This window comes from Pinus tabuliformis, chromosome 9 (genome assembly GCF_031772625.1).
Source record: "Pinus tabuliformis cultivar Carrire ecotype Pingquan chromosome 9, CPIR1, whole genome shotgun sequence".
NCBI classification, from domain to species: domain Eukaryota; kingdom Viridiplantae; phylum Streptophyta; class Pinopsida; order Pinales; family Pinaceae; genus Pinus; species Pinus tabuliformis.
Genome location: NC_142307.1, coordinates 13,027,315 through 13,050,167, shown reverse-complemented (window position 1 = coordinate 13,050,167; position 22,853 = coordinate 13,027,315).

Sequence of the window (22,853 nt, the reverse complement as noted above, 5' to 3'; positions counted from 1 at the left end):
GCATTCAGAGGCTGAATATTCAAGGCTATTGGTGTTTCCATGGCTAATAAGGCTTCTGATTTGTATGTGAACTGGTTTGAGTGAGCAGAGCAACACCGAGGGGTTTCTTTGCAATGGAGAGGTGAGTTGTAAGGAACAGAGGATAAATTGTGAAAGCAGCAATTGAAATACTGCTCAGAGGACTGATGAAGCCAGTACCAGGACTGATAAGAGTGTTTCTACGGTGAATTTATGTAGTTGAGGTTCTAGTTCACGACTGCGCGAACTACCTGTGAATTCAGGTCAATTTTGTCAAATGCAGGCTTTGCAGAAGGTTTATTGCCTCGCCAGTTGGAAATGGGTACAGGTCACTGGACGCTTGATGGTGAATTCAGTGCTTTACACTCTCTTAACCAGTTTTCTTGTAGAAATATGGATAAAACCAGGTGCTGGGAATGATTTTGAGAAATACCTCGTGAATTGCCGATAACAGTTGCCAATGCAGGTGCGACGGATGCGCCCACGGTTTCTGAGTCGAATGCTGCGGGTTGGCGCTAGTTTGGTCGTGAAATGCATGCAGGAATAACAATAGTTGTTTTGGCAAAAAGTGGGAAAAACACGAATTTTTGGCTATAATATGGATTTTTGGCATATTGGCGCGTTTTTTGGATGACGTCAGCATGACGTCATCAGGTGGGGTCAAGGTCGGATGACGTCAGCATGACGTCACCAGGTGATGTGGCAAGCTGTGATTGGTCCACGGGGATAATGAGGTGGCAGACATATCAGCGCAGGGGTGGACAAGGGCGTTGACGCGGCGGCGAGGCAGTACTGACATGGGCCTGACGTGGTGATGACGTAGGCGCAATAGGACCGGCAGTAAACCAGAAGCGGTAATGGTTTTTCTCGGACCGCCTCAGATACGGTCGTGGTTTTGTCAGAGGGCGACCCGAGAAATTGTGAGGGCGACACGTGGCAGAGGCCTGACGTCACCCTCTGACAGTTTCTCGGGTGCTAAACTTCGGACGTCGGGCCCAACCCGATATGCATATTGGCCGTCCGATCAAAGGCGCCCGATCGGACGGTTGACGGGTCGCTGAATAGTGCGGATGATACGGCAGTGGGGAAGCAATAAAATATTATTTTCTTTTGAAAGGTGTGCCCAGCGGGACTTTGGGTTTCGGCGGAATTATATGGTTTTCTTAGTATTTTCAAATGAAAATAATATCGCGCCCATACTTTGGATAAGTTGGAAAAAGTGGGTATTTGTGTGCTTTTTGCAAATGAAGCGGGTTGTGGGTAAAAGGGGTTATTCATAAGGTTTTCTTAGAAAATAAAGGGTTTAATGGGTTCAGAAAGGGGAAGGGGGGTAAAGCTTAGGTTTCTCAAACTGACCAGATGTCAATTTGATCCCTGGTAGAGGACATATGGCTATAATGCCAAGGGGAGGGATATTTATACAATGTTTGGGGTTTATACACCATGGTGTTATAATAGTAAGGAAAGGGTAACATAGGGGAATTATATAATAGAAGTTAGGGATTAATGTGGATGAAAGGGTGGATGAGGGGTGATATCACTAAGTTTATTTGAAAATCACTTAGCTTAGGGAGTAGATCAAAATGAAAAGATTTTTAGACAAGAAATGTGGCTTTTGAAGGAATAAGAACCACCATAAAACCACAAATTCTTCCATGAATCTCAACTGATGAGGGGATGTTAGTAATGAATGGGAAAAGGGGAAAATTGGGAAGCTATACATGCTTCTTTGCTTTGCTGCAAGCTGATGGAGAAGAAGACCTTCTCAATCCATTGACTTTCCTTTGTAAATAGCTTAGCACACATTCAATTGTAAGGAATGACATTTCTGCAACCCCTATCTGCCTACCCATCTACTTGCCTAACATTTTTTATTTCTTCATGGAGGGTGCACTTAGACTTGCAGACCCTTATTTGCCTCTTCTTTTCTTTGGCTTTTTCCTTTTGATTTTATATCTAATGCTACCCTTATTGCCTCCAAGGTCCCAGATTAAGCAGTTGGGAACCTTACTTCTCTACCTAAGCTACTGGTCTGCCAAGATTAAACAGTTTGGACAGACTTCTTTCTCTATTCTACAACAGAAAATTGAAACATGGCATGATCCAGATTAGACTGTTGGACCATCCATCAAAATTGAGTCAACATAAAGTTATATACACACATTGTTTTCTCATGGAAATATGGGATCTTTGTATCACCAAAGCAGAGCATATTTGGAACTTTCTTTGCCAATCATGAAATATGAAACCTATTGGTATAGGTAGCTAACAACATCTGAATCAGGATGGCTGCTCACAAACTTCCCATTTGGAGTTGCATCCATGTTCCTACCTCTTCTAACACTCCACTTGAAGTGGTAAGACTCTTGTCTCATGTAAAATTCAAGAATAATTCTTCTGCTTTTAATCATGCTCTTCAATTTATTCAAAGAGTTTCAAGTTCGGATATTCAAAGAATTGATGAAGGCATTTTATGCAGAATTTTTACTCTTACATTCACGGCGGAAGCTAGAAAATGGTGCAGAACCCTCCCAGTTGCATCAATTCACAGCTGGGACCAATTCGTCAAGATTTTCATTTTTGAATTTGATTGTTATGACTATGACTAGGTATATGATGAAATTGATTATCTACGGAAACAAGATGAATCTGTTAGGGATTTTAATATGCGATTTCATCTTAATTGTCTAAAGTATGATCTTGAAAGTGAACTCATGGATGAAGAATCTTCAGATTATGCTGAGTATTCCCTGCCTCCTATGTCTGATCAAGAAGAAATTAGTTCAAGCTTTGTCTCATTTTCTTCTAATGTGAATGAGGATTCCAATTTGAATATACAAATCACCCATGATGAAGAAAGTTCCCAAAGCCTAGGAGACATGCATGCTCTAATGCAAGAAGACAAAAGCGAGAATGCTGGAGGAAAGCCTACCTTGGAACCAGGAGATGACTTCGATACAAGGTCAGATAATATCGTTGCAAATCAACAAATGCAGATGCCAAGGTTAGAACAACAAACTATTTCTCTTTCAAAAAGTATCAGTACATAAAGGTATGATCTAAAGGCCAATGTCTATGATGAATCTGATGAACAAACATTTTTCCATGATGATATTTTCAAATGCATTCTTCCAGAATCACATTTTTCTCTTTATCCTGATGTTTTTAGTGATGATAATTTTTCCCCTCTCAATATTAAAGATATCTCAAAAAGTACAGAGGATTATTCAAATGAGTCATCATTAGGTTTTCATGATAAAAAGACATCTATAGAACATCCTTTGATCATTTTCAAACAAGAACCACTTGACCTTCTTTGTCTGAAAATATATGACGAAAAAGAGAAATCTAGGGAAACCTGTAAAATCATTTATGATAGCTACTTTGACAAAGATGATGTTGTTGATTTATCCCAAGTAACTCAACAAAGCTCAGATAATGAGAGATATTCTAATTCAGAAATCATATCAGTCAATCCTCATTTCAAAGTAAAAGATCATTTGCATGATTTTACTATCCAAGACAATACCCCGATCTATGATTCATATCATGAGGAAACCCCCATGTCTGTTCACAATCATAACTTGTCTTCTGATTCACAAGATGGAATTCGAAATTGCTCAGATCCCATAATTCTGGCCAGTTCTTGTGAAAAACAAGATATTCCAAGTCAATCCCAGTTGTGCTGTAACACTATTTGTACAGATAATCATTTCTATCTTTCTCACTTGCACTCATTTTGTACAAAATCGGATTGTGTTTTAAATTTTCAGACTTTTGATAGATTACTGTGGTATGTTGAGCACCTTATCAAAGAACATTCGAAATATGTGCTACCATTTTGGAAAGCTAAACTGTGTCAAGGAAGTATAGAACTTTTTCAATTCCAAGATCAATCAATATCAGACTTCCTTAGAAAACTTATTTGGCATCCAAAACACCATCAATGAAGGAAAGTACCTTTTGAAACTTGTCGGCAATTCGCACCAACTGATAAATCTCTTTCCAGAAATTTCCATCTATTCTTCATTGATTTATTTAGTGATTTATATATGGAAACTTTCATTTTACAAGAAATTGCTAAAATCTCAACTTCAATGCATAGTAGGTTACAGGCCATTAAAACTAAAAAATCATATTCGCAACCTGGTTTGTCATATTTCCTATTACGAGATCATCAATCCATAATAGAAATTCATCCTGATTTTTATGATCCAATAGGTATCCAGTTGGAAAGAAGTTTTCATGAGAAAGAGATTTTAGATAGAATTCCAACTGAAGTTACACATTCTTATTCCACATCCAACATTAACAGTCCAAGAAAAATTTTATTCTTAACACTGATGTTTGAAAGTTACATACCTGTAGGAATAAAAATGAAGAGATGATTCCACTGGAAATATCATTTCACCTAGTTAATTTTCTGTATATAGCTAGAATAGGAGTAGGAGTAATTTAGCTAGGTTATTAGGTTTACTTTTAATAGTTGGCAGGTAAAATAAGAGAAGAGATTATCCATATTCTGTACATAACCCTAGGGAATGTCTACCTCTCATTTCGTTAAATAATTTTCTCCATAATAAAATTTACTATGGTTAACAAGCATTTGCCATTTACTAAAGACACCTTTTCTCTATCAAGATTTTGAACTTCTGCTTCTATGAACAACAAATCTTTTGGAAACTTGATCTTTATTATCAATAGAACTTTAACCTAGATATGATACTAGTTTCAACTCCAAGAAATTTTAAGAAAGCTATCTTAGTGAAGAAATTGCTTTATGCCAGTACAATGAAAGGTATCAATAATCAAATAAAGATTCTCTGTAGAAACAACCATTTCCAAAAAAGTCTATTATTGTCGTCCAGAACTTTCTTAAGGAAAGAAAATTTGACTTCCTCCCTGCTAAAGGAAATCGCAGCATTCAGAGGAACAATCCAAAAAAACACTATATCTCAAAGAATAAGAGGTGTCATCACGAGCCGGCTTATCATGATCACAGATATTATAACTTGCTGACTTTTCCAATACTGTCCACCAAAACAGGGAAACGACTCAAGATTGCTGCAATCAAAAGACAAGGGGTCTCATCACGAGCTAGCTTGTTCAGCAAAAGTGTAAATCAAGTGAATGGTTGTGTCATAATTTGGCCACCAAACCAAGACATTGTTCTTTAGAGAATAAAAAAGGAAAAAAGTTTCAAAATGGGTTTTTCTCTAAAAAGTTGTAAATAGCCTTAAGCAGGATAAAGGATCATTACTGGGTAATAGGTAACCCTGTCGAGGCTATGGACGCCTGTTGGCAGCAGAGGCTCTACCTACGATAAAGGAGCATATTTAAAAGGCTGCTACACAGGGGAAACTTTATTTTATGTTTTACAAGACCAAGTAATGGCTGATGTAAATTCAAGGACAAGCCGAGGATACAAGTAATTAAAATAGAAAGAGGTTGAAACGAAATATCATTGACAGTTTGAAGTATAATATGCTTTATCTTTTTATAATAAAGTTTAAGTTCTCTGAGAAAATTTTTTGTTTCGGAAGTTTGAAAACGTCAATAGAAGATCAGATATAACTGGTTCTCCCAAGTGAATCGCCAATTGTTGTGGCCAGCAACACCCCCCCCTTGTTCATTTAAGTGTTGTCCAAAATACTAAATGAATGGGCACCCTTAGTTAAATTTTAGAAAAAAAAGCAAGAGTTTCCTTTCTTCAGAATAAGGTTACCATCCTAAGCTTAGAAAGGTCCTTTCAATATTTTTAACCTAAGTCTATGATAAGGGAAATATCTTTAAAGCCGCGTTGCAAAAAAGATAGGAAATGCCTCCATTTCTCTATAATATCGGTATGCGCAAGACTCTCGTGTTAAGCATAATATCGCATCGCAATAAAGTAATTCTCATAAAGAAAAACTTCAAGATTTACCGATCTGCGATAATGCCGATCGCAAGATCGCATATTGCAGAAATGAGCTGACAAGATTCAACCAACATTAAACTTCTGCGACCTGCGATGTTGCGATCGCTGCGATATTATATTCGCGCGATCTGCGATGGTGCAATTTGCGATGGCGCGATCTGCGATGTTACGTAAGCAAATCATAAATCACTTCATCACGAATCCTTCGGGCACACCATTCAAAGAAAATCCACTTACCATAATCTGACTCAAGATCATGCGTTAATGATAGTAAAGGAATTAGTTGTCAGATATTAAATGAAATAAAGACGCGTGCTTTTGTAAAGAATTACTTCACGTAAGGTGGCATATTTAATATCTCTGTTGCATTTAAAACTCTCCCATCACCTTTCTTGATCAGTCATTTCCACTTCACTCGTAATCTACAGGAACGAAGAACTAAAGAAGATTCAAAGCCAAATGCAGGAAGAAATGGGAAAGAAAAATAAAGCTCAAGGCTCTGAGGCGAAGGAAAAGACGAAGGAGATGGTGCCTTTGTATACAGACACAACCTGTAACAGAGACGCAGGGATATCAACTTGGGAAGGCATGTACAAACTGCTTGAAGAAGAGAATCCTAGAATAATGAAGGTTGCTGCTGTCGCGGGCTCACAACGCTCTTCCGAGGCATCCTTAGAGGAGCTAGCATGTTCATTTCTTCACCGGATAGCAGCAAGGCCCAAAATTCTACCATATACGGATATGATCAAGTGGATACTTGACAATGCAGAAATGAACAACAGACAATTGAAGGTTCAAGGACATCGTCTCATAGGATCATTCGCTGCGCAAGATTTAAAGCTTAAATGTATCATCTTCCTGAACCGCAGGCGACTTACAATGCACAATTCGTTAAGAAATTTGTGGCAGAGAACCCAAACCTAGCAGAGACCACCAAAGATTGGTCCATAAAAGAGGAGCCGCTCAAAAAGGACAAAAAGGGTATGTACAGCACTGGTTCCCTCACCTCTCCGTATTGTTTTGCTGTGGCCATTCTTTGTAGATTATTTGGGATGCCGGATATCAATAAGTTTTCGTCTGAATGGCTACCATTAATAGATGCTGCCACAAATGCCGATATTATGGATTGGGCCAAGATCTTTTCTGATAATCTATACACGGTTGTTATCAATTACTGGTCTAAAAGATCCTTGTCTCAAAGGATCTATCCTCCTTTTTATCTGTCCGCATATGTTATGGATTCTATTTGTTATGTGTCTAAATTTCCCACTATGGGTTGGAAATGGACTACCCAGGACCCATTACCTATCCATGTTTATCATAAGGTGTTATGAGATTCTCAGTTCGTCCCACACTTCTACCAGATTTGTCACGGGCTTATCTTACCCTTGTATAGAATGATGTATGAAGAGACCACCCTGGGATACCTACCAAATAAGCTACGACTGGAGGCAGAATGGAAGCAGAAGGCACAGGAAAAGGGAAAAGCGATCCAAGCATTAAACAGGTTGAATTGGGAGTGTTACTGGGCACACTTGGTCAAGCCGCATAGTCAATGGATGACCGTGAAATGCATCATAAACGCAGCGGAAAAAGTAGTGCCAGCTCTCATAGATTCTGTTTTCGCAGCCCAGCTCAGCGCAGAAGTCAGCCAGCCGACTCTCCTCAAGCCCATGATGAACACTTGCAGCTTTAAAGACCAAATTCAGAAGTAGCCTTATTTTAGAATGTTGTTTTTTCTTTTAAATTAGATTAGAAAAAGGACGGTCATTTGAAAACCGCATCCTAAATTTTGTAAAAACACTACTATTAGAATTAGGAAGTAGTATTTTAACCCTTCTCATGCATTTAGAGAAGGGTCCAGAAATTTGTCAAAAACTTGTCCTCAGAACATGCACTTCTGCACCCTCAAAGGAGGTTTTGATGAATGGATGGACCGAGATTGATTAATGTTTGCATTTTAATGTCTGCTACTGATGTTGCACTTTTGTACTCTTAGTAGATGTTAGAACAAGTAGAGATAAATCATTTTTGCTTGAAGCTTATGAGTAGGATTAGTCATAAATGGTACTTTTATCTCTTGGCCATTTCTGCTTATATTCTTAAAGTGATATATAGTTTTCAGTTGTTTATATGTTACTGCATGAATGTATGAGTTACCATTTGGCACTTCTGTACGGTGGAGCCATTTATTTATGTCTGATATGTGAATAACTTATTATGCGATATGCTGTTCACAACTGTTTTGTCTAACTTTTTATGCAAAGTGGTTTATCTTAATTGATTTCTATTCTTATGATAGCTGAATGATCTTTATTACCAGTTATTGTTTGTAATCTCTTTAGATCGCATAATAGAAGAAATACACCCCGTGTTAGCATAGATTAGATGTGTTGTTTCTCATTAGATTACAATAGCATAGAGTTAGTTTAGAAGTTTGAATTAAATTAGCTTTAAGTACTCTTAGATCAGCATCATCCAACTCTACACACACACACACCCTTAGATTGGGAAACTGGTCCCATTATCCCCAGTCGGACCCGCTATACCAAACGGATAAGGAGCTGCCAACCAAGGTCCGGACCGGGTGGGTATCCCCCTTGTTGTCGACCCGATTTTTGGGGCTTCAACAAACTCCAACAACAGATGATGCTTTAAGTGATGTGATTGATAGAATTGGGAGACTCAATCTTGATTCAGCCCCAACTCAATCGACAGAGCATCCTGGACCATCTGAAAAAGGTCCCCCAAAGTGGCTGACAAAGACACTTAAAAGTGTTCATCCTGATGAGGTTGGAAGGACAGGAACTAGAAATTCAAACCGGCAAAATGGAGGTGATGTGGATGACTCTAATTCACCTGTTGATATGGATGTTTCTTATGATTGTGAATTGAACTTGTCTATAGATTTTGAACCAATTTCCTTCAATGAAACTGCTTCTCATGATGAATGGAAAGAAGTGATTCAAAAGGAGTATGATGCCCTCATAAAGAACGACACTTGGAAGCTGGTTGATCCTCCATTAGGAACCAAACCAATTGGCTGCAAGTGGGTCTACAAGAACAAGTATAAAGCTTATGGCTCACTTGACAAGAACAAAGCTAGGCTTGTGGCAAAAGGTTTTGCACAGAAGGAAGGGGTCGATTATGAGGAGACTTTTTCCCCCGCAGCAAAATGGGCTACCATCCGGACACTCTTTACACTAGTAGCTCAGAACGGTTGGAAAGTCCATCAAATGGATGTAAAAACTGCTTTCTTAAATGGAGATCTAAATGAGAATGTTTTTATGTCTCAGCGTGAAGGATTTGCTATGAAAGGACATGAACATAAAGTATACAAACTTGTGAAATCTTTCTGTGGCCTCAAACAAGCACCGTGAGCCTGGTATGAAAAACTAACTCAGCATCATATGAAACTCAATTTCAAACATTATGATCTTGATGATGCAACTTTATCTGTCAAGAAAGTTGGAAAAAAAGTTGTATATCTTGTGGTATATGTAGATGATCTTTTGATGACAGGGAACAATGAAAGCTACATTGCATCCATAAATAAGGAATTGTGGAGAAGTTTTGAAATGATTGATTTGGGCTATGTTCATTACTATCTTGGAATTGAAGAACCCAAGATTCGAAGTCCATATTTCTTTCTCAAAAGAAATACATTGGAGATCTATTGAACAGGTTTGGTATGACAGAATGCAATCCTCTTACTACTCCAATGGAACAAAACTTAAAGCTCACATCTATTGAAGGAAAATAATTTGAGGATGCAACAAAGTATAGACAGCTTGTAGGAAGTCTCAACTACCTAACTACTACTAGACCAGACATTTCGTTTGTTGTTGGAATCCTCTCGAGGTTTATGCAAAAGCCTTGTGAGGGACATTGGTCTGCTGCAAAAAGAGTTCTAAGGTACTTGAAGGGAACTCAAGACTTTGGAATCAAGTATACACAGGTGGATGACTTCAGCTTGATTGGATAATCTGATTCAAACTTCGATGGAGATAAAGAAACTAGGGTATCTACTTCAGGATATGCTATGAGTCTTGGATTAGGAGCTGTCTCGTGGAGATCATGCAAACAATCAGTTCCAGCAGATTCCAAAACAGAAGCAGAATACATGGCAGCAACTGAAGCAACAAAGAACTTGTGTGGGTCAAGAAAATTCTTGAATATTCGCAGGTAAAACAAGTACAATCAACTCCACTCATGATTGACAATACCTCTGCAATAAATTTGGCCAAGAACCAAAAGTTCCATGATCGAACGAAGCACATCAATACTAAATATCATCTGATTCGACATCATGTTGAGGCCAAAACAATCCATCTCCGTCACTACTCCACTAATGGGCAAATTGTAGACATCTTCACTAAAGCACTTGGAAGAGAAAATCTTGAATGATTCATAATGATGCTTGGACTCACCAACATCCCTTCAAATTAAGGTGGGGAATGTTGACACCTAATCCTCATGATTTTGGTGAATATAATGTAAATAGATAAATAAATAATATGAACAGTCATCGGGAGATGAAGTGAACAGTCTCTCCCTCATGTATATAATGAATACCTACCTGAAGGAATAAACACGAATCAATTTTTGGTGGAGGAGTTACTGCCTCGTCTGACATATACGCTTCTCTAAAATACAGGTGGAGTCTATTCTCACTTTCTCCATTCTTAGTTCGGTGTTATTGAAAATTACATGAACAATTATAGTGTCATTCACATAAAGCCAGAAGTTGTTGGGGATCAGATAATTTTTTGTGTGTAGCCATGAAAGTCTTTCGGGCATCTCAACATCAAGATCCACAGGGCATGAAGTAATATATTGTTTTATGCTTAAATCTTAAATGGAGCTACTTGTGTGGAATTGTTACATCTCTAAGGTACTACCTTTGCGGGCGAGTCTATGACAATCTTGGCATCCATTGTCCAAGATGCTTAAAAAACTAGATATATGGTTTTATGAAATGATATTATTAATAAAAACTATTATTCCAAATTTTTTTGCATGCAGTTACAATGAATTGTACAAATAGGCCTCCATAAGTGAAGGACTCACAAATTGAATTAGGCCAAAAAATATCTATAGATATAAGCAAAAGAGAGCAAATCAAATTTGAATAATTAACATGCGAGAGGGAAATCTATTTTAACATGTTATTATACATACCATAATCTATGCATTGGATATGCATACTAGTAGTCTTGTGTACCACAAATAAAGCATGGTAATTAATAAGAAGCAATTCCTAATGCTTTTGATTGATGGAAAATAGATCATGTTAAGATTATAAGTATATTCTTAGGAGTATGAAATTATGAAAATTAAGAGAATACCTTAATGCATATATCTTATATAAATAAGGTTCTATGGGAAAATATCTATCCAATATGAAGTATTCTAAATTCAAAAAGAAATTGAGACATGACGAGCATACTTCTTAGTAAGAAAAATGGTACAATTGTTGTGTCTATGCACAACTTACTAAGCCACTGAATACGTGAAAGGACGATTGTATAATAGAGAGACCAACATTGTATCGTCATTTTATTGTTATGTAATGATACATATATCCATGCATTTGCATGAATGGTGTTTGTTACCATAGGCTTTCTGAGTGGTCATTCAGATAGACATGTTTTAAAAAGGATCATGCTTAATATCCATGCATAGTAAAGTGTCATATGAATCTTCCATGTAAGCACTTCCTCATGACTTCTTGTATTGACAATCTCTTACATGTTGAAATAAAGTAAAGTTCATTTCTCAACAAACATAAAGATGTTGGTTACCCCAATGCCTATTAAGGGCGAGTATGGTGTAGAGGGAAATAGCGTGATTTGACTTAATGACTATATTGGTAAAGTAGTGTAGAGTTGTTGTTGTGTTTTGATAGATAGTATGTTTCGTTGCTTAGATGTTGGGCATAGTTGTGTTGACTAAAGATTGGTGGGTCGTGACTTGTAGTATCAATTTTATGTTGCTACCAATGCTTACAAATATTCATAGCATGTAGAAATTTGGTATTTCCTACATGAAGGGGATTTGAGTTGTTTGAACTATATTGAACTTATATTTTGTTAGCATACATGCTTGGGCTATTATGTGCTAATATTAAATAGGCAAAGTATGCATGAGTATGTTAAGAGTGAGGCTGGACAAGGAAATTGTAGGCTATCAATCTTAATTATAGGAAACTTTTTATAACCAAATTTGTTATACCATGCAATAGGGAGAAAATGACTTAAAAGTAATGTTGTTCGATTTTGTTTAATATTAATAACAATTAATGCATATGGGAGGAAGATATAATTCTCAAGTGGCACACTTACATATCTTGCCATCAAGTCATCAATTTTCCTCAGGTTTCTATTAGCGATTTTTCTAGTGATCCAAAATCCTTCTAAAAAAAATAATGTGTGGGTCGGGGCAGTGAATAGCATAGTGCAACCACCCCAAGATCATTTAATCACAACTTCTTTCCATTCATTCTGAATAAATAAAAACTACTTTACTTCTGAACCCACGTCATTAAGAATTCTGAATAAATAAAAACTACTTTACTTCTGAACCCACATCATTAAGAACAGAAAAAACTAAACTCAACATCTAGCAAAATAGGAAATAGGAGCAAGGATGACTAGAGGCTTACCTCCCTAAAAATGCTATCCAAAGTTAAAAACAAGAAAAATATCTAAAAACAAGTGTAACCAAGGAGATTAAATAAAATGATTTTGAGACAAAGTGTGTGTTGCACTTAGGTGTTGTTATGCTGTTTTCAGTGATCATATATTGTAAAAAGAGTTGGTGGTTGAGAGATTCACTTGTTTTGTAAGCACAAAGGAATTTTTTTTGTTTCAGAGTGTCAAAATGGATGAGATATTAAAACAGTGAGTGTCTGGCAAGTTGAATCTTGTTGATTAAGGCATGTTTTTCCATAGAACTAGTTGTGGAGAATTAATGTGGTTGTATCTCTTTTGAGTTTTAGGTGATAAATCAAGAAGTTGTAGCTTAGTGTTGCTTGTAGCCAGAACATTGTAACATTTCCTATGAAAGAGAAAGAAATTACAAAATTTACTTGTGATTGTGTGTTCCATTATGATTGTTTACATTAATGGTTGTTATGGTAATATAAAGCTACTATTGAAATATTTAGGGGTGTGCACAATGTAAAAAAAAAATTTAGTTGGTAAAATTCCTACTATATTGATTCAGTATTTAAATGGTTTCCAACAATTGGTATGAGGAAAGTTGCTTCTAATCAGCCTAACACCTAGAATAAATATCAAGTACCATGGTGAACGAGGAAGGACGATTTATCAATAAGGTAGCTATGCTCAATGGACCAAATTCTGTGTTCTAGAAAGTGAAGATGAGGACCTATGTTTAGTCACTTGGATCAAACATATGGGACGGTGTGGAAGAATAATATATAAGACCTCCAACAATGATAACTAAAGATAAGAAATTGGAGTTACCATATAATGCTAAAGAGATGCATGACCTCTTAGTTTGCCTAATTAAAACAAAACCTATCGAAGTAATAGATTACACATTTTCCAAAGCTATCTAGGAGAAGATGAACAATTTATATGAAGGAGACAACAAGGTAAATAAATCTAACATCCAAGGTTCTAGGATCCCATTTAATTGTGTTATGAAACCAGCTCAAGAAAAGATAGAAAATATAGATCAATGCCTTGGAATTCGAAAAATTCGTGGATGATTCAAATGACAAAACCTCCTTTCTATATATAGGAGTCTAAGGAGTCACAATATAATCGAGCCGACCTAACAATAATAATATAAAGCCACAAAAATAAAAATAGAGGGATTCTATGGGGCACAGTAATAACAATATGGGGGCAATAGGGGCACAACAATATTAATAAGGGGTATAACTACAATAGCAATGGGGTAATCACTAGTATTATAGGGACCCAACATGCCCCTCTCCTTCAAAAAAGTGTTTTCCTCAACGCTTGAGTAGTTTTGGATAATTCTGCATAAAATTCTCATCCTCCCATGTGGAATCTTCAGCGGATAAGTTCTTCCACTTGATAAGATACTCTGAAATTGAACGATTTCGTAGGTGTCGAGTTCTTGTTTCTGTGACTGCTTTCGGTTCCAATATAATTTTTCCTTCCTCGTCAAGTTCTGGCAATATTGTTTGAATTGGGAGCTTGTCGCTTATAACCTTCTTTAAACATGAAACATTGAAAACTGGGTGCAATCGAGAAGCTGCAGGAAGCTCCAATTTGTATGCCATAGTACCAATCTTTTGCAACACCTTGTACAGACCATAATACTTTGGTGATAATTTATTATCCTTATTAGCTTGCTTGAGGGACATTTTCTTATATGGTTGTAGCCGTAGGAATACCCAATCACCTACATCAAAACTTCTTTCGCTGCGATGTTGATCTGCCTATTGCTTCATTGTATTATGTGCCAACACGAGGTTATCCTTTAAGAGTTGGAGGACTTGTTGTTGATGTTGGATGTGATGTTCCACTGCCTGAACCTTAGAATTTTCTCTTAAATATGATGTGATGGATGGTGGTTGATACCCATAAAGTGCCATAAATGGGGTCATTTTTGTTGTTGTATGGAAGGAAGTGTTATACCACCATTCAGCGAGAGGCAACCATTTGACCCATTGTGTTTGTTTATCAGATACAAAGCAACGAAGATATCCTTCCAAACATTTGTTTACTATCTCAGTTTTCCCATCAGATTGAGGATGATAAGATGAGCTATGAGCTAACTGAGTACCAAGACAAGAAAATAATTTTGTCCAAAAATTTCCAGTGAAAATGGGATCTCTGTCACTTACAATAATATTTGGGTTGCCATGTAGCTTTTGAATTGCTTCCATAAATGTAGTAGAAACTGTACTGGCTTTAAATGGATGTGATAATGCACAAAAGTGTGCATACTTGGTAAGTATGTCAACTACCACCATGATGACACTCTTTCCCTCAAACTTGGGTAAACCTATGATAAAATCCATTGAAACCTCCTCCCAACGTTGGCTTGGAATAGATAAAGGTTGTAATAGACCTGGTGTCTTAATTGTTTCAACTTTGTTTTGTTGGCAAACCAAACATTCAGCCACAAACTTTTGAATATTTGATCTAAGGCCATCCCAAAAAAATTCCTTCTTGAGAGTGCATCTGCCACCACATTTTGCTTCCCTTTTTTGTAGATGATTTCAAAGTCATAACCCAACATCTTTGTGACCCACTTTTGTTGCTCTTCAGAGGATAATATTTGTTCTAAAAAGTATTTAGGGTCGCCATTTCTTAAGTGCATGGAGTATTACCAACATTTCCTTCTCATAAATAGCTTTGCTTAAAAACTTTCCCTTGATTGGATGACTTTCAAAAGCAATGGGTCTTTCATCTTGCATTAGAACAACACCAATTCCATTTCCTGAAGCATCACATTCCACAATAAAGGTTTTTGTGAAGTCCGGTGTAGCTAAGACCGGTGCTTGGCACATTGCCTCTTTAAGATGTTCAAAGGCCTTTGTTGCTTCCGGAGTCCATGAAAATGCATCTTTCTTCAATAATGTTGTTAGAGGTGCTGCTATTCTCCCATAATTCTTGACAAACTTGTGATAATGCCCTGTCAACCCGAGAAATCCTCGTAGACGCTTTATGGATGTGGGGATTTTCCATTCCTTAATGGCTTTAATTTTGCTAGGGTCTACCTTAACTCCTTCATGAGATACAATATGACCCAAATATTCCACCTGCTAGACTCCAAAGAAACATTTGGATCTTTTTGCATATAATTGTTTCTCCTTCAATAGTTGTAGCACCTTGTCAACATGTTCAACATGATCCTTCGAAGACTTGCTGTAGATTAATATATCATCAAAAAATACTAACACAAATTTTCTAAGGAATGGTTTGAAAATTGAATTCATCAAACCTTGAAATGTTGAAGGTGCATTGGTAAGGCCAAAAGGCATGACCAAAAATTCATAATTACCCTCATGAGATCTAAATGTTGTTTTCGGAATGTCTTCAGTCTTCATTCAGATTTGATGATATACTGAACGAAGATACAACTTCGTGAAGTAAGTTGATCCATGAATTCATCCAGTAATTCATCAATGACAAGAATGGGGAACTTATCTTTAATAGTGAGCTTATTGAGCTCCCTATAATCTAGACACATGTGCCATGATCCATCCTTCTTGTGCACCAATACTACTAGAGCAGAGAAAGAACTTTGACTCGGTTGAATTATACCAGCCTCTAGCATTTCTGCAACCATATGTTCAATTTCACTCTTTTGGACATAGGGATATCTGTACGGCCTGATGTTTGGAGGAACACTTCCTGGAATCAGATGAATAGCATGATCATGATCATGCATAGGTGGGAGACCTTGGGAGTCTCAAATACCTTGGAATGATTGTCCAGGATTTTTTGGAGATCTGGAGAAATAGATGATTCCGATGTGGAAACATCTAGCGAGCATAATTTTTCAATTAAAACTCTTTGGTCCTTTTTTAGAAGCTTTGTCATACTATTAGAGCTGATTATCTTTCCTGGTTCCCCTGCAATACCCCTTAATTCAACTTCCTTTCCTTCCGTAGAAAATTTGATGAAACGTTCTTGAAAATTAAAATCTATTGTACCCAGGGATTATAGCCATTGGACTCCGAGTACAACATCAACAACTCCCTTTGGAATGGAACGCATTGGGCTAGTCAATACATATTCTCCCATGGATAGCTTGATATTATGGCACTTTCCAGAGCAATTTATTGTTCCTCCATTTTCAATCATCACTTGACACTCGGGTGCTGGATATAGGAAGCAATTCAATTCTTTTGCTACCTTACAATGAATAAAATTTTGGTTGCTTCCTGAATCAATCAACACTATTACCTTTTTCTTCTTGATTTGTCCTTCTATCTTGATGGTTTGAGGAGTGTTAATTCCCCCCAATGCATTACAAGATATGGTCGGATTTATTTTTTCTTCATCTAGGCTTTGTTCCTAGAGTATATCCTCTTCTTTTGACCTTTCTTGCTCCTTTTCTTCTTCCTCTTCACAATCTATGTAGAATAATTTCTTCTCAAAACACTTATGACCTTTAGTGTATTTTCTTTCACAACTATAACAAAGCCCTTTTTCTCTTTTTTCTTCCAATTGTTGTGGTGACAACCTTAGAGGTTGTGGAAGACTAAGGGCAACAACACTTCCATCTTTATAGTTGTGAGTGGTATGCTTCCTGGTTGCCATAATTTTGTTTTCCATTTTTCTTGCTAACCTGAATGCCTTCTCTAATGAATCAGGTTCCCAAAGGCGAACATCATGTTGAATATTATCCTTTAAAGACCCTATGAACACATCAATCCTATGCTCCTCTCGAATATCTTTTACCCTTATGTTCAATTTTTGGAACTCCTCAATGTGCTCCATTATTGAACCCTTTTGTTTGAGACTTATCAATTGGCTAAAAAAAGTGTTGCTTTCTGTATCCTCATAATGTGCTATCAATTCATCTGTAAAAATTGCCCAAGTGATAAATGGTTTACGAGAGCAAAGCCATTGATACCATACAAACTGATTTGGTTCCAAATATAAAGTTGCCATACGTACCTTTTGTGTGTTTTGCACATTATGTAGATCGAAGAATTGCTCCATCGGTAATATCCATGTGGCAGGATCCTTGCCATCAAACTTACTCATATCAATTTTTGGAATATGGTGAGTCTTCGGTCCAACATTAGCGTTTATGGAATCATGATTAACATTTCTTTTGTTCTCATCATGAGTTTCCTTTAGTACCCTTTCACCCTTAGGGACCATTTCTTGTAGCAACTTATTCATATTTATCTTCAATTCTTCCATGTATGTCTTCAAATCATCCATCTTAGCTTCCACGTCAATCATCTTAGCTTCTACGCCTTTCTTTAAACAGTCCATCTTAAATTATACGCCGTTCTTTAAACCATCCATCTTAGCTTCTACATCTTTCTTTAAACCATCCATCTTAGATTTTGTTCCCTTTTGTGAAAGGGACAGTTGTTGCACTTGGTCTTGTAATTTTGATATATCATGTTGCATTTCTTCCTCTTCTTCATGAGTCATGCTAGAGCTTTCAGGTTCCTTACTGGGTGTTTTCATTTTCTTTCCTCGAGGCATCAGCTACCAATAATAATGCTCTATTATTCCCTTTGAATTCCTTCAAAATAAATTTTCAAACCAAGCTTAAGCAAAAATTTAAGAAAATCTACACACCTTTTTTCACTTTGTAGGAGCTCGATATTGCCTCTGATGTATCTTTGTACTTTCCAATCATCCAATTCTAAATTTGTGAGATGTAGTAGCCCTCTGTGTCCTCTTTCCAATGCCACAAGTCTGAGCCAAATTGGATTCTCCAAGGAAGCGTTATGTGAAATCTCCCACAGTGACTTGCTTATAGACTAGTTCAGTAGAGAGAACTTGTACGACATGCCACGAGTCACTCTTTCGACCTTTGGATCTAAAAAAATCCATAAAAGAAACTACAATCCGTCCTCTTTCTGTACCTTCTTACAAAATTTAATTCCGATCCCCAGAGAGAAAGTTATGATGATTATCCCCAGGTCACCGGTTTTGAATGTAATTCAGGAGTCTGCAAAAAGACCAAATTCCTCAGATCATATATCTGCAAATATCACTCGAAACGCTCTGAAACTCAGACCCAAGGTTCAGCGCGATTTCTTCTAAAATGGATTTTCTTTGCGACTTTTGAAACGTCACAGAAAAAAAAGTATAGCGAAAATGCCACGATGACATGTTTGGAGCAGCGAAACCCTAGAATCCAAAGCTCTCATACCAAATGTTATGAAACTAGCTCAAGAAAAGATAGAAAAGATATATCAACACCTTGGATTTCAGCCTCTTCGAGGGGGCAACCTCATTTACATTACATGAATGAATAATTCTTGGATGATTCAAATGACAAAACCTCCTTTCTATATATAGGAGTCTAAGGAGTCACAATATAATCGAGCCGACCTAACAATAATAATATAAAGCCACAAAAATAAAAATAGAGGGATTCTATGGGGCACAGTAATAACAATATGGGGGCAATATGGGCACAACAATATTAATAAGGGGTATAACTACAATAGTAATGGGGTAATCACTAGTATTATAGGGACCAAACAAATTGAGTGAGCAAATATTGCAAATTATTTTCAAAGATTTAATGAAGTTGTGAACACCATAAGAGGGAAAATTATTTTCAAAGAGTTAATGAAGTTGTGAACACCATAAGAGGGCTTGGTGATAAGGTACATGAATACGTGGTAGTTCAAAAATTTATGAGATCTCTTCCTAAGAGGTTTAATCCCAAGGTGACACTAAAGAAATGGAAAACCTTAGCACTCTTACTCTAGATCAACTCCTTGGAATACTCACTAACATTGAGATGAGGACTTCTAAAGGAAATTCTGCACTGAAAGAATCAACCTTCAAAGCAATGAATAAGTGCAAGGATGAGCATGATGACTCATGATGTCAAATAAAGAAGAAGCTAACTTTTTGAGGAATCTTAAGCAGGGATGAGACAAAGATAAGGGTATGTTCCCCTTTAAATGTTTTAACTATGATAAAGTTCACCATTATGCATCAAAATTTCCCCAAAAGAGGAAGGACTATGATCCAAAAAAATATTCAAGAAGGTGTAAAATGATAGAAATAAGGCTAAGAAGAATTATTTCTATGTTCAAGAAGAGAGATCCTCTGAAAGTGATACCAACCAATCCTCATATGAGTACAAGGATGATGATAGCTTTAAAGAATTCATTTTTACTTCAATAAAATTGCTACAAGTGGAGGTTATTTTTGATGATGAAGGAGTAGTTGACCTTGAAGGAGAACTAGTAAGTGTACTTGAGGAAATTATGATACTAAGAAAGATAAACAAAACCTAGAAGAAATGTATGAAAGCTAAGGTTGAGGCTTTGGAGCCATTTCTTGTGAAATTAGAATAAGGTAAGAAAATCCAATAAGCCTTAAACCAAAAGTTGAATGAGAAAGTTTAGTTATGATAGAAACTAGAAGGAGAGATTGTGGTGGTGAGAAATGGGCTAGAGAAGGCCAAAACAAGAGTCACTTTGAGCTAGAAGTTTAGCAAGGGAGAGTGAGATTTTTTATTCTCAACTCATCTCTAAAGATAGTAGTGGTCATGATTTTGATGATGAATCCACTGCAACAATTGAATTAATAGGTAAAAATAAAATAACCTTTTTTCATGTAGCAAAAGAAGGGCCCAAAATCTAACCATTTTTTAATAAATTTGAGTTTTTCCATAGTAAAAGAACCAACAAAATTTCTAGATTGAGTATTGAATAACTAGTCTAGTGATTATATATTTGGTGTATGATTTTCTTCCCCATGATTATACATTTGGTGCCAAATATTTTTTACCAAAGAAAGATTCTTAGTCTTAAATAATTGATGGCTTTAAAGCTTGTGGTACTCTACTCTTTAGAATTAGATTCCAAACAAATTCAAAGAGTGAATATTTTGAGTTTTATGAGTCTTTTATTGTTGTTTAGTTCATTTCCTTCAATAGTGTCATTTTTCTTTTTATATATTTTAACATAATATTTTATATTGCATCTATATTTATCATTAAACATGTGTATAGATTTTAAGGTTCACTAAAAGAAATCTATATATCTTTTTGATATTGTATTTTTGTTTTGGGGTAAAAATGATTGAATCAATTATATTTTCTAGTATCAAATAGGGTTTTGAAACATGATTTGAGCATGTTTGGGCATAATTAGGCATAATGTATTTATTCTTAGTCAGGTACAAAAGAAGAAAAAAACATATTAACAGAGATTTATCTTCTATTATTTTTCCATGGATTTTTTATGTTTTTGTTTTAAACTAGAAATGGTTGAATGAGTTATATATTCTAGTGAGATTTATGTTAGTAAAACATGAATGTGACAAATAAAAGATAGTTAAGTATTTAAGTGAGCACCTATATACCAAAAAGTAAGTAGAAATGAAATTCTATATGCACATATTATTTCATGTGGTATACTCCAAAGAGTGCCACAAAGGATTTCCAACATGGTGAAACATGTGTAATTACTTCATGTATTGTTTGGCACTACAATTTTAATTCCTAAGCAATAGATCATCACTATGTAATTCAAAGGCACTAAAAATATATATGTAAAAAAAGGGCTTTACATCAACTTTCCCAAAACAATTAATAATGAAAATTATTATATAATTTTTAAAATCTAATTTCTAGATTATGGAAGAATTTATCTTCAAATAAATTAATCAATTTACAACTTTGTAAATAAGTATACTTTTTTTGGGTTAGATTTACAAATTAAATTGAATTGGCACACCTAATATTTATTATTCTAAATTTACTAGTTAATTATAATGTTTTAAAATATATTAAATGGATATTAAAGGTATAAGTGTATCTATGTGGAAGGTATAAGTGTACACTTTGGAGTCTCACTTAAGTTACGGCATAGTTGTGTTGAGCAGAGATTGGTGGGACGTGACTTGTAGAATCAATTTTATGTTGCTACGAATGCTTACAAATATGCATAGCATGTAGAAATTTGTTTTTTCCTACATGAAGGGGATTTGAGTTGTTCGAACTATATTGAAGTTATATTTTGTTAGCATACGTGCTTGGGATGTTATGTGCTAATATTAAATAGGCAAAGTATGCATGAGTATGTTAAGAGTGAGGCTGAACAAGTAAATTGTAGGTTATTAATCTTAATGATAGGAAACGTTTTATAACTAAATTTGTTATACCATGCAATAGGGAGAAAATGCATTAAAAACAATGTTGTTTGATTTTGTTTAATATTAATAACAATTAATGCATATGGGAGGAAGATATAATTCTCAAGTGGCACACTTACATGTCTTTCCATCAAGTCATCAATTTTCCTCACATTTTTATTAGCACTTTTTCTAGTGATCCAAAATCCTTTTAAATAACATAATGTGTGGGTCAGGGCAGTGAATAGAATAGTGCAGCCACCCCAAGATCGTTGAATCACAATTGCTTGCCATTCATTCAGAATAAATAAAAACTACTTTACTTCTGAACCCACATCGTTAAGAACAAAAAAAACTAAACTCAACATCTAACAGAATAAGAAATAGGAACAAAGATGACCAGAGGCTTACCTCACTCAGAAGGCTATCCAAAGTTAAAAACAAGAAAAATCTCTAAAAACAAGAGTAACCAAGGAGATTAAATAAAATGATTTTGAGACAAAGTGTGTGTTGCACTCACGTGTTGGTATGTTGTTTTCAGTGATCATATATTGCAAAAAGAGCTGGTGGTTGAGAGATTCACTTGTTTTGTAAGCGCAAAGGCAATTTTGTTGTTTCCGAATGTGCAAATGGATGAGATATTAAAATAGTGAGTGTCTAGCAAGTTGAATCTTGTTGATTAAGGCATGCTTTTCCTTAGAACTGGTGGTGGAGAATTAATGTGGATGTATCTCTTTTGAGTTTTAGGTGATAAATCAAGAAGTTATAGCTTAGTGTTGGTTGTAGCCATAACATTGTAAGTGCAAGTTGTAACTTTTCCTATGAAAGAGAGACAAATTACGAAAGTTACATGTTCTTGGGTGTTCCACTGTGATTGTTTACTTTAATGGTTGTTATGGTAATATAAAGCTATTGTTGAAATATTTAGGGGTGTGCACAATGTAAAAATAAATTTAAGTTGGTAAAATTCATACTATATTGATTCAATATTTAAATGGTTTCCAACAATTGGTATGAGGAAAGTTGCTTCTAATCAACCTAACACCTAGAATAAATATCAAGTACCATGGTGAACTAGGAAGGAGGATTTACGAATAAGGTAGCTATGCTCA